Genomic DNA, 12,637 nt, shown 5'->3' with positions numbered 1-12,637 from the left:
CCCAGAACATTTTAGATCTGAATCAATGCAAGGCCAAGACTGTAGCCACTGGCGTAAATCCTAGCCATGTCAGTCCATTTAGTGAATCACCTTCACGGTAAGCAGGCCCTTGTTTCCTGTCCCCTTGTCCATCTTTTGTTCCTGGAGAGAAATTCATTCCCAGGGCAGCATCAGCACTTGTACCGGAATACTGCTTCTAACCTCCCGGTTCTGCGAGGAGTCAGCTGGTCTGTGGTTGGAAAGGTCAAGGCGTGGCTTGATCTTTTCTCTCGACTCAATTGAAGTCTGAGATGCAGAAGCCAGGTTGTTCACATTTACGGTAGAAACTGCTCCTGTACCCGCAGCACAGCCTCAAGCCCTGGCTGTCACAGCAAGTTCCTGATTCTCCTGCCATGAAGTTGCTGTGAGAGTGAACAAGGCCGTGGGGCATCTCCAGGCTGAGTGTGAGACGATGCTCCCACAGACTTACTTCCTGCAAGCCACACCCTGGGGAGAAACAAAAGGATGCAATGCCAAGGTGAGGGAGGCTTTGTGGGTGGTGATCTCTTAGTTTGCTCTGGGTTTGTGCTCAGTGCTCAGCAGATGAGGAAGTTGGTGGCTGTCTCCAGGCCCCATCTGTCCACATTGTGCACATGCTCAGAGCAGGGAGCTGGCACTCACTTACCTCCAGACTCCCAAATCTCCCAGTTAAATTCTACACTTCTAATGGGTACCATCTTAGCTCCAGTCCCCTTGAAGCAGACCCTGGGACTGCTCTGGAAAATGATACTAGGGCTTGGGAGAGATGGAGGAATGGAAAGAGGAGGGGAAGAGGCCAGGAGCCCATGTAAAGAAGCCTTATGATTTTACGCACTGTGGTGAGCTGGGCTCAGACCCCCAGGAACCCATTAAAAACTGGAGAGAACTTCCCACTGGAGACGTGCAGGAGACTATTCATCCACTGGCCCCTTGGCCATGGGCCAAGGGTTGCCCTGTGGTGGTGAGGTGGGTATTAGTTCCCTCACAGGGCAGCCACTGGGATGGCAGGTGGCCCCACAGTCATGCCATTGATTCTTAGCAGAGCTGATGTGCACCAGAATTATCCTGCATGGCCACATAGTTGTAGCTGTGCATTTGCTCTTTAATGAGTGCATGGCTTGTGCTAGATTTATAGGACATGTGATTCTCATCACATCAATTTTTACAGAAAAGAAGATGCAAGTGGCCTGCCTTTTCAGCTGTATTCTCTGTAATGCAACAAGCAGGGTGACAGGGAGGTGCTGGAGGCACTCTGAAGTTCTCTATAGTCTCTTGCTGCCAGGAACCACAGAAACCTTAGTCACAGGAAGAGTCAAAGGTCAGGGTGTGTGGTCCATGGGCACTTCCTGCTGCACTTCCTCCACTCCTCTCAGGGCTGTCCCATGCCTGAGAAGGCCCCTCACATTAACCCTGAAGCAAGCAGGAACTTCCTTGGTTCTCAGCATCCTTCCAACCAGAAAACGGGCTCAAGTTCTTCTCCCACCCCCATCTCTCATATGCCAAAATTTAACTTGTCCTGAGACACATTTCACCTTTTCTTTGTGAGAAACACAGCCAGAGTAGATCAGAATTAAAGAGTATGGCCTGGCGTGACAGTATTAGCCATAATTTCTGGCCTGGAAACGGACACCGCAGGGAAGCAAGTCATGGAGGAGAGTTTAATGAAGGAGTATGGAGAGCTGTGGGTGGGGTGTGGGGAGTCATGGAGAAGAGTGTAATGAAGGAGTATGGAGAGCTGTGGGTGGGGTGTGGGGAGTCATGGAGAAGAGTGTAATGAAGGAGTATGGAGAGCTGTGGGTGGGGTGTGGGGAGTCATGGAGAAGAGTGTAATGAAGAAGTATGGAGAGCTGTGGGTGGGGTGTGGGGAGTCATGGAGAAGAGTGTAATGAAGGAGTATGGAGAGCTGTGGGTGGGGTGTAGGAAGTCAAGGAAGGGAGTGTAATGAGGAGGTATAGAGAGCTGTGGGCAGGATGCAGGAAGTCATGGAGAAGAGTGTAATGAGGAGGTGTAGACAGCTGTGGGCAGCATGTGGCAAGTCATGGAGGAGGGTCTAATGAAGAGATACAGAGAGCTGTGGGCAGGGTGTGGGGAGTCATGGAGGAGACTCTAATGAAGAGGTATTGAGATGGGCGGGGTGTGGGGAAGTCACTGAGGTGCAGTACCTCAGTGGCCAGCAGGAGTGGGGAGCTGCTACTGTGCCCAGAAGAACAGGGGGACTCCCAGTCTCTGAGAGAGAAACCAGTATTAGGAAGAGGGACTTTCTGATGGGAGTTGCAGCCTTCAGTGGAGGAACAGATAAGTGGGCAAAGGGAGGGAGCCTGGGGAGTCCCTCCAGTTGCATAACATTTATTTCTGTTTCTCCGCCCCTTCCTGGGCTTTTTTAAGATCTGCCTTACCCTTTACCGAACCCCCATCTGTTTACATTAGCGAGAGTGGATTTTTGTTGTCTGCTTCTGGGAATTCTGACGGAGATACTGTGTTTACATGTTTACATACATTATTCAATTTAATTCATGCAACAAACCCAGTGAAGTGAAAACCCCCTAAACACTCACATGCACTCTGCAATGAAGATGTGGGAGCTCTGAAAGTGTAAGTGCAGCAGACACTATCAGTGGCCGGGCTAAACCCCCTCCATTCTCAGTTCCACAGCCTAATCAATAGCTGCCTAGGGAGAACACCTCTGCCTGGGGGCATTACTGTTCTGGCTGCAGGATGACGGTAGATCTGAGTTCAGGGCAGGCCAGAGGTGCTGGAAACACAGTGTCCAGGAAGCAGCCCTCAACCAATGGCAGCTGGGAGCTGGTAGATAAATGTCCTAGTGTCCTAGCTGCTGTGAAGAGAATCTCTCTGGGGTGTAGTCTGCACCTGTTTCCAGAATTTCCCTGTAAGTTGAGTCCTGATTGCTCCCAGTGGTAACCAGTTCAATGATACATCCCATCTTAACTTTCTACCATTTCCTGTCTCTCCCCTACTCCCCACTCCACTGAGTTTTCTTAGGATCACTTCTCAAAGAAACGACTTGTACTTAATCCTTACCTAGGGGAGCTGGGAAACCACATCTGAGACATCAAGTTGCTTATCCAAATTGCCTATCAAGCATTGGGGAGTTTCAAGCTCTCCGACACTTGATAGAATGCAACTAATGATACTGAGTACATGTGTGTAATGCATGGCACAAGGGCAGAAATTCACAGTTCTAGAGTGTTGGATTTCACATGGAAATATGGTTTGTCAAATGTTGTACCTCAGAGTGCCAGTGGGAGACTTGTGCTTGTGGATTCCCTAAGCAGGCAAAGGCAGAGAGGAATTAACGAGAGAGATGATGGATGAGAGGGGAGTGATGATGAGGTCAAGCCTCACCGTGGAGGAGGAAGACGGCATCACACTGGGAAAACTATGATAGAGTAGGGTATCTAGACAACAAATGGCCAGTCCTCTGGGAACTGGGTTAAGGGTTTGAAAATAGGAAAAGAAACAGAGAAAAAGGGAAACACACAAAAAAGCCTATACACTTTCTGTTAATACTATGCATGACTATTTATACACACATTATGGGTTCCTCTGAAAGTATGAAAACATCACATATGGGCGGCAACTTCACAACAGCAGCTACTCAACAGGAAGAAAGAAAGGAAAAGAGAACAGATGGTTTGGAGTGACTCTGCATGGATGGGATCTGGGTTAACCATCAGTTTGTGTTGCTGCTGTTTTGTATCATTAAACTTTGTATCTTTTAGTAGCTGAATCTTTATTAGAAACCATTGAGATTTTTGAGTGAATGCTGAACATGTTGAGAACAGGTGAATTCTACAGGGAACAAACAAACAAACACAAAATAACAGCAACACAATCCTGCAATCTTGTTTCATCTGTAGGGTGGAGCAAGGGCTTTAAATCCTGCCAGCAACAAAATGAATTGCCAATCACTTTTTTTTTAAATTATTGCAAAATAGAAATAATATAAAATTTGTCATTTAACTATTTTTAAGTATATAGTTCAGTGACATTAGATACATTCACAATGTTGTGTAACCATCACCACGATCCATGTCTGGAACTTTTTCGTCTTCCAAGACAGAGTATAGAGTACTCTGTGCCCATTAAACAACTCCCCATTCTCCCTTCCTCCAGTTCCTGGAATCCACCGTTCTACTTTCTGTCTCTATGAAGTTGACTACCTCAGTATCTCATATATATGGAATCATACAATATTTGTCCTCACCTATTATTTTTGACTTATGTAAAATTTCAATATTTTACACACTTTTTAAGTTTTATTTGTAAATAACAAGTAATCCTTTATTAGGATATATTTATAACATGTTGGTGGTGTAATAAACCTTAAAAAATGGCAGTTTGGAAACAAAAGGTATATAGATTAGGATGGAAGAAATAAACCTGTCTTTGATTGCAGATGATGTGATTGCCTGTATAGAAAATCTGAAAGAATCAACAGAATAACTGAAACTTCATAATAATTTTATAGCAAGCATGCAGGATACAAGGTTAGTATACACAAGTCAATCACTTTCTTATATGCCAGCAACCAATGAATAAGTGGAATTAAAAATGAAAACACATTGCCGTTTATATTGGCAGCCCAAATTTGAAATATTTAGATACAGATCTAACAAAATATGTAGAAGGTTTATATGAGGAAAATGACAAAACTTTGATTAAAAGGAAACAAAAGACTAGATAAATAAAAAGGCATTCAATGTTTATAGACAGGACAACTCGATATTGTCAAAATGTCCGTTCTTTACCACTTGACTGGTAGATTCAATGCAATCCCAATATAAATCCCAACAAGTTATTCTTGTTACATAAACTAATTGATTCTAAGTTAGTTTTTTTTTTTTTTTTTGGCCTCTGAACTTTTTATTGGCCTCCTGCTCCCCAAAGGATCTCCTGCTTCTGCTGGCTTAATGTCTCAGAACTTTGGTGTTGTTGGTCTCAGGCACCACTTTGCCATCCAGTCTGGTGAGTAGTGTTCTTTTGGATGGTTTACATGGAATTGCTGCTGTCCAGGGCATCACCAGTATTGAAGTCATTGCCGTCTTCCAGCAGGCGGCAGTAGGTGGAGATCTCAGCCTCCAGCTTGACCTTGATGTTCAGCAGGGCCTTGTACTCCTGGGCCTGGTGTTGTCCCTCTGCCCGGGTCTGTGCCAGCTCTGACTTCAGATGCAGCAGGATCCCGTTGAGCTGCTCCATCTGCAGGGTGTAGCAGGCCTCCACCTCCCTCAGGCTGTTCTACAAGCTGGTCTTCAGATTTCTCATGGAATACGGGACGATCTCCAAGGACTGGTCTATATGTCTCAGCTCTGTGAGCATCATCTCAGGAGCTCCAACCTCTGCGGACTGTGTGGTAACCACTGTGGTGCTCTCCTTAATCTGCTGAGACCAGGACTTGTCCAGCTCCTCTTGGTTTTTCTGAGCCAGCTCGTCATATTAGTTCTGGATGTCTGCCATGATCTCGGCGAGGTCCTGAGATTTGGGGGAATCTACCTCCATGGTCAACCCAGAGCTTGCAATCTGGGCTTGTAGGCCTTTTATTTCCTCTTTGTGGTTCTTCTTCATGAAGAGCAGATCCTCCTTGAGAGCCTTGATGTATGTCTCCAGCTGCAGCCGAGTCACATTGGTGTCATCAGTGACCTTGCAGAGCCCATGGAGGTCGCTCTCTACAGGTTGGAGCATGGTCAGCTCCGTCTCATACTTGACTCTAAAGTCATCAGCAGCAAGATGGGCATTGTCGATCTGCAGAATGATGCGGGCATTGTCCACAGCATTTGCGAAGATCTGAGCCCTCAGGTCCTTGATGGTCTTGAAGTAATGCCCCCAGTCTCTGACCTGTGGTCCCTTCTTCTCCAATTGCTCATGGATTTTGCTCTCCAGCCTTTGGTTCTTTGTCTCCAGGCTCCTCACTCTGTCCAGGTAGAACATCAGGTGGTCATTCAGACTTTGCCTGGTCTCCTTCTCGTTCTGGATGCCTTTCTTCCTGCCAGACTCCCGGCCATCCCTGCAGCCAGGGCTCTGGACACCATGCTGCCCCAGAAGCTGATGGAGCGGGACATGGAGATCAGGGAACCAGAGCTCCCAGCACCTGCATAGACGCTGGCCTTGCTGCTGACCAGCAGGGCACTGTAGCTTGGTGCCTGGACATAGCCCAGGGACTAGTAGTTGGTGGAGAATGTGGAGCGAGTGGTGAAGCTCATGCTGTCCGAGGAGGAGAGTGAGAGGACAGTACTCAGCCTTTGCCGATGGTCTTGATTCTATGTTTGTATGGAGAGACAAAAGACCCAGAATAGCCAACTCAATATTGGAAGAGAAGAAAGTCAGAATACTTACACTAACCAACTACAAGGCTTACTGAAAGCTACAGTAATCAAGATGGTGAGGTATTGATGAAAGAATAAACAAATAGTTCAAAGGAATAGAACAGAGAGCTAAGGTATAGACCCACATTAATATAGTCAATTACTCTTTGATACAGGAGCAAAGGTGATGCAATGGAGAAATGTTGTCTTTTCAATAAGCGGTACTGGAACAACTGGACATTTCTGTGTAAAAAAAAAGAATCTAGATCAAACCTTACATCCTACACAAAAATTAACCCAATACAGCATAGACCTAAATATAAAATGCAGAACTATAAACCTCCAGAAAATAACAGAAGAAAATCAATGACTTGGGTATGGCAATATAACACCAGAGGCAAAATCCATAAAAATAATAAGCTGGATTATATTAAAATTAAAAATTCCTGCTTGGTAAAAGACACAGTTAAGAAAATGAAGACGAGCTGCAGATTGAGAGAGAATATGTGCAAAGGACACATGTGGGAAAGGATTGTTATCCAAAATATGCAAAGAACCCTTAAACTCAACAGTAGGGAAACAAACAACTCATTTTAAAAATAAGCCAAAGACTGAAACAGACAATTTGCCAAAGATATACAGATGACAAACAAGGATATGAAAAGATACTGCACATCATATGTTATTATGGTATTATAAAAAAATAATGAGACATCACCATTCATGAGAATAAAAATCCAGAACACTGACACCACCAAATATGGCGAGGATGTTGAGCAACAGAAACCCTCATTCACTGCTGCTGAGAATGCAGAATGATACAACTACTTTGGAAGATGGTTTGGTGATTACTCACAAAATTAAATATACTCTTAACATAGGATTCAGCAATTGTGATCCTAGGTATTTGCCCAAATGAGTTGAAAACTTATGTCCACACTAAAACCTTCACACAGATGTTTATGGCAACCTTATTCATAATGGCCAAAACTTTGAAGGAACCAAGATGTCCTTCAGCAAGTGAATGGATAAATAAATTGTGAAACATTCAGACAATGGAATAATATTTGGCACTTAAAAAATGAGCTATTGAGCTGTGAAAAGACACGAAGGAATCTTAAATGTATATAACTAAGTGAAAGAAGCCAATCTGAAAGGGTTACATACTAGATGATTCCAACTACATGATGTTCTGAAAAAGGTAAAACTATGTGGATAATGAAAAGATCAGTGGTTGCCAGGGGTTGGGAGGAGGGAGGGATGAATAGATGAACCACAGATAATTTTTAGGGCAGTGAAAACTAATCTGTAGAATACTACAATGTTGGATACATGTCTATTGAATACAAATCTATTGAATGTACAGCACCAAGAGTGAACCCTAATGTAAACTATGGACTTTGGGTGATAATGGTGTATCAGTGTAAGTTTCCGGATTATAACAAATGTACCACTCTGGTGGGGGATGTTGATAGTGGAAGAAGCTGCACAGATGTGGGGGTGAGGGGTGTATAGGAACTCTGTGCTTGTCTATTAATTTTTCAGTGTACCTTAAACTTCTCTAAAAAGTAAATTTTGTTAAAAAATAATGTCTCAGCCCTCTCATTGTAAGTATAGGGCAACTGCTGGCTAATAACAGCCTCATAGTGTGCTGAGAAACTGGAAGCAACTCCTCAGTTGATAATAGCCTCAAGGTACCACCCATATGTCTGCTGGCATCTGGGCCAGGACTTTTTTTCTTCTTCTGTTCTTGGGATAGTCTCCTGGAAGCCAGCCCCTTCTGAAATGGCCTGAATCACATCTATTCTCATAGCCTTAGGACCTCCTTCCTATAGTTGTTCCCTTTCTCCTGAAACAATGCCCTCTTTTCTTTACTAGACCATCCCCATCGGCAGGTAAACATGTTCTAGTATCTTCCATGCAGAGAAGCTTTTTTCCTGGTCTCATATTGCTCCTGTGCCAGCGTTGGTTCTTCACTCTCTACATTATGGCTTCTCAAGGGTTCCATCTGTTCATACTCACCTCTCATTCTCTTGTCAGCTCACTCCATCACTCTATTGAGACTCTCTACCTGGAGGCCGGGTGCAGTGGCTCACACCTGTAATCCCAGCACTTTGGGAGACCGAGACAGAAGGACCACCTGAGGCCAGGAGTTCCAGATTAGCCTGGCCAACATGATGAAACCCTGTCTCTACTAAAAAAAATACAAAAAAAAAAAAAAAAAAAAAAAAAAAAAAAAAAACTAGACAACGCAGTGGCATGCGCCTGTAATCCCAGCTACTCGGGAGGCTGAGATAGGAGAATTGCTTGAACCCGGGAGGCAGAGGTTGTGGTGAGCCAAGATCGCACCACTGCACTACAGCCTGGGTGACAGAGCGAGATTCCATCTCCAAAAAAAGAAAAAAAAAAAAAAAAAAGAAAGAAAGAAAGAAAAGATTCTTCATGGACACCAAGATCTTTGTGTTTCTAAATTCAGCAGCCACTTTCTATTGTTCCACATAATCTTAGCAACAATTGAGCAACCACTCAGCAACCACTGCCCTCTTCATGTAATACTTTCTTCCCTTGCTAGATCCTCTACCTCCTTGAGTACTTTTTCCTTATACTCTCCTCTGCTCATCCTTCAAGTGCTGAAGTGCTCTTTCCTGGGTACCCTTTCCTTCTCTATCTGCAAGCTCTCTCTGAGTGACAACATTTAGGCCTGAGACTTCAAATCCTCTACATGAAAAGACTCCAAAATTTCCACCTGCTCCTCTCACCTAAACCCATAAACCCAAATTTTCATGGATGTCTATAGGGAACATGTCTGTAATGGCCCAAACAGAACTCCAGGTGTATTCCCCCAATCTACCTAGAATATTTATCATTTCATTTCTGCAAACAATATTCAAAATTGTTTCATTTTTTGCTAAAGCCGAAAGTCTATGCAACCTCTCTGAATTCTCTTCTTCACTCACACTAGCAAGTCTTTGTTTCCTTACATAAATAAATATCCTGAATCCTTCACTTCTGTGAATTCTCACTACCTTAGTCCAAGCTTCTAGAACACTGGAAGAGTCTGTAGTCTCCTAAGGCATATCCTGATTCAGTCATTGTTCTGTTGTGTCCACAGAGACACAAGGAGATTTTTTAAAAGGATGGATCACATTACTTTCCTATTTCAGACTTTCTAACGACCATGTCTCATTGCTTACAATACAGTCCAAACACTTATCTGGGTTCACTTACCCTACTTGGTCTCGCCCTTGTCCTCCCTTCTGATCTTGTCTCCAAGATGCAGCTTCAGTTGCCTACACCACCACAAGCCCATGCTTGTTTCCAGGCTTAGCACTAGTTATTTCCTCATCAAGGAATGCCATTGACCTTGATCTTTGCAGAGTAGGCTTCTTCTTGTTGCTCAGATCTTAGATTAAATGTAAAGTCACCCAAGATGTAATCTGTTCAGAGTTGCTGCCCAAACATGGCCATTTGCTCCATCTAAAGTTTCTGGATAGTCTTTTTCATCCCCTCATTCTCTCTCTCTCTTTCTCTCTCTCTCTCTCTCTCTCTCTCTCTCTCTCTCACACACACACACACACACACACACACACACACACACACACACTTTTTCCATTACTGTTGGCCTTCTTCACTGCTGTATTTTTGATGCTGAGAAATCTGTCTGGCACACAGTGTGTGCTCAATAAATGGTTCTGACTGAATAGATGGATGACACAGTGGAATGACTTGCCCCAAATTGCTCAGAGAGTGGCAGGAACAATGAGAGAGTCTACAACCCTTGACTCTTTGCACATTACACCATCCCCAAAATAGGAAGATTGTAGTACCATCACTTTTTTTGAAATATTATTTGGCCTTTAAAAAGAGGGAAATTCAGTCATTTGTGACAATGTAGATGAACCTGGAGGACATTGTGCTAAGTGAAATAAGCCAGGCACAGAAAGACAAATTCTACATGATCCCACTTACATGCAGAATCTAAAAATGTCGAACTCAAAGCAACAGAGAATAGAACGGTAGCTACCAGAGGTTGGGGGCTGGGAGGAGGAATGAGGAGATATTGATCAAAGGGTGTAAACTTTCTGTTAGAAGGAAAAATATGATTTTGGAGTCTATTGCACAGCATGGTGACAATAGTTAATAAGAAAGTATATTTTAAAGTAGCAAAAATAATAAATTTCCAGTGCCATAACTCATAAAACTCACTGACAAATTCAATTTCAAGTGGTAACTTAGATTTTGGTGTTAAAAGAGGTGCAAGACCATATCACAAACAGCAAGTCTAGACTAGCATTTGCAAGTGACTAAGAGTTAAGATGATTCCTCCACGTTAAATATCAAATAAATCTTGATAATATGCCTGTTTGTCCATAAAAAGTTAGTTTTACGTATTAACAGTGACTTTTGTGCATATTTAAACAGAACAAAAGGTAATTTATTACATTCTCCAGAAATTGATTTTGCAACATTGCTAAACTAGCAGATTGGAGAGATGCTCACAATTCTCAGATGGCATGAGTGTTTCTCAGCGTGGGCATCAGAGCTGCCACTGCTTGGCATTCCAAGGACTTCCCAGCTGTAGGTTCATCACCTTCTCCTCCCTGGAAAGGCATGTGAGATTCTGCACAGAGACAGGAATGTCGTAAGCAAAACTTGCTCTGTGCTTTTCCGTTATTTGAGGCAGGAATTCATTCCCTGGCTGAATGCCACGGGTTACTTATTCTGGATATTACATTGCACTTTATTAGATGCAAATAAAACTTTTATGAAAGTGTTTATAGGAGTGAATGCTGAAAGATCCACTTATATCTCATAGGTGCCAAAGAGCCTGAAGTCATGCCAGTGGTGGAGTGCTGATTGTAACGGATTGGGTTTGGATGACATCCCCACTCATCTGTAATGGAAGCTGCATCAAAGGAAACCTTCCACAGGTACCTGTAATCTGCCTTGGTTCCTTAGACTTGTTTGTAATTGTTTTTATCCTTTCACAAATTGTGCAATACTGCTTATCAAGCAATGATTAGTAAATGAACTTGTCATTATTTTATCTTACTGAGTAATATCGGGAGTGATAAAAAGAAAATGTTTCCCAAGCCTTCCCCCAACAACTCTAGTATCTACAATGCATTGGCCTTAACACTAGCCTACAGCCCTAAAATGGTATCTGATACTTGTTCATTAGCTTCTTTTTTTATTCAGATAGAATAAATTTTGGAAAACTCTGGTGGCTTTTGGGTGATGAAGTTAATGATAATTGCCACTTTTTTTCATGAAGTTTCTTGAACTTTGAAGACTTTAGGAACAATAATGGTGATACTGGTAATATGTCACCTTGTTCTCATGTTCTGTGATTCTGAAGGTGAATCTATATATTATTTTCATTTGACCAGTGAGGAAAATAAGGATGAGAACATAATTTAAACCTGGTCAATTCACAGGCAGGGATGAAGTGGGACTCACAGTCAATTCTCTGACTTCCAGAAACCTTGACCCTGAGCGGTTTTCCTACATGAATAGGTTAGATCTATTAATGAGTAGGTAAGGTGAGATGTGGGCCCTTTAGGTCCAGGTTGAGTTATCAAATCTATGAGGAAAACCACATCCACTAGAAGTCAGAGAATCTGAATGTGAGTTCCACCCCTGTCCATTCTTATTTACCAGGTATAAATGTGTTCTCATTCTTATTTTCATTCAGAAGCAAGAACTGACCACCATCTACATCAACTGGAACCTTTCTGGAATCCACACAGTGCAATGATCCTTAGAAAAAGCTAACTGGGATTAAGTTGTTACAATAAGAAGGCCACCAACACTCAACTGGAACCCTTCGTAATCCCAATACAAGGAAAGATTCAGGTCTCGTCCTGATTGCAGACTTTGTCTTGGTATTTTAAAATCTGTATTAGTGAATAATTTCAAATTTCAAATCTACCTACATAGTTGACAAAGACTTTGGAGTGCGATGATTTTAATGTGTATCTATGAATTCTTTAATACTCTTTCCTTCAAAGGGTAGAATACATTTTCACTTTCCTTAAGTGTGGGGTAAACTTAATGACTCATTTTTAACAAATAAATTAAGGCATGCATAGAGGTGTCACTTCTAATGCTAGGTCATAAAAGACATTGTGTTTCCTGAGCTGTACTTTCTCTTGGATCTTTCATGCTGGAGGATGCCAGCTGCCATATTGTGAAGACACTCAAGCATCCCTATGGAGAGGTCCCCATGGCACAGAAATGAATTCTCAGTCCAAAAGACAACAAAGAACTAAGGCCTCCAGTCAGCAGCCATGGGAATG

The 12,637-nt window shown here is 42.9% G+C and overlaps 1 long non-coding RNA gene across 1 annotated transcript; it reads left to right on the top strand.

Moving 5' to 3' along the window:
* Nucleotides 1–355: 355 nt before the first annotated feature.
* LOC115892958 lies at nucleotides 356–12,277 on the top strand. Its single transcript, XR_004052918.1, has 3 exons — nucleotides 356–517; nucleotides 11,155–11,269; nucleotides 12,034–12,277. It is a non-coding gene; the product is annotated as an uncharacterized LOC115892958 (long non-coding RNA).
* Nucleotides 12,278–12,637: the final 360 nt, after the last annotated feature.

Source organism: Rhinopithecus roxellana, chromosome 13, assembly GCF_007565055.1.
Source record: "Rhinopithecus roxellana isolate Shanxi Qingling chromosome 13, ASM756505v1, whole genome shotgun sequence".
Taxonomy (NCBI): domain Eukaryota; kingdom Metazoa; phylum Chordata; class Mammalia; order Primates; family Cercopithecidae; genus Rhinopithecus; species Rhinopithecus roxellana.
Note: the sequence above shows the minus strand (reverse complement) of the source record. Positions and strands in the feature narration are given on the sequence as shown.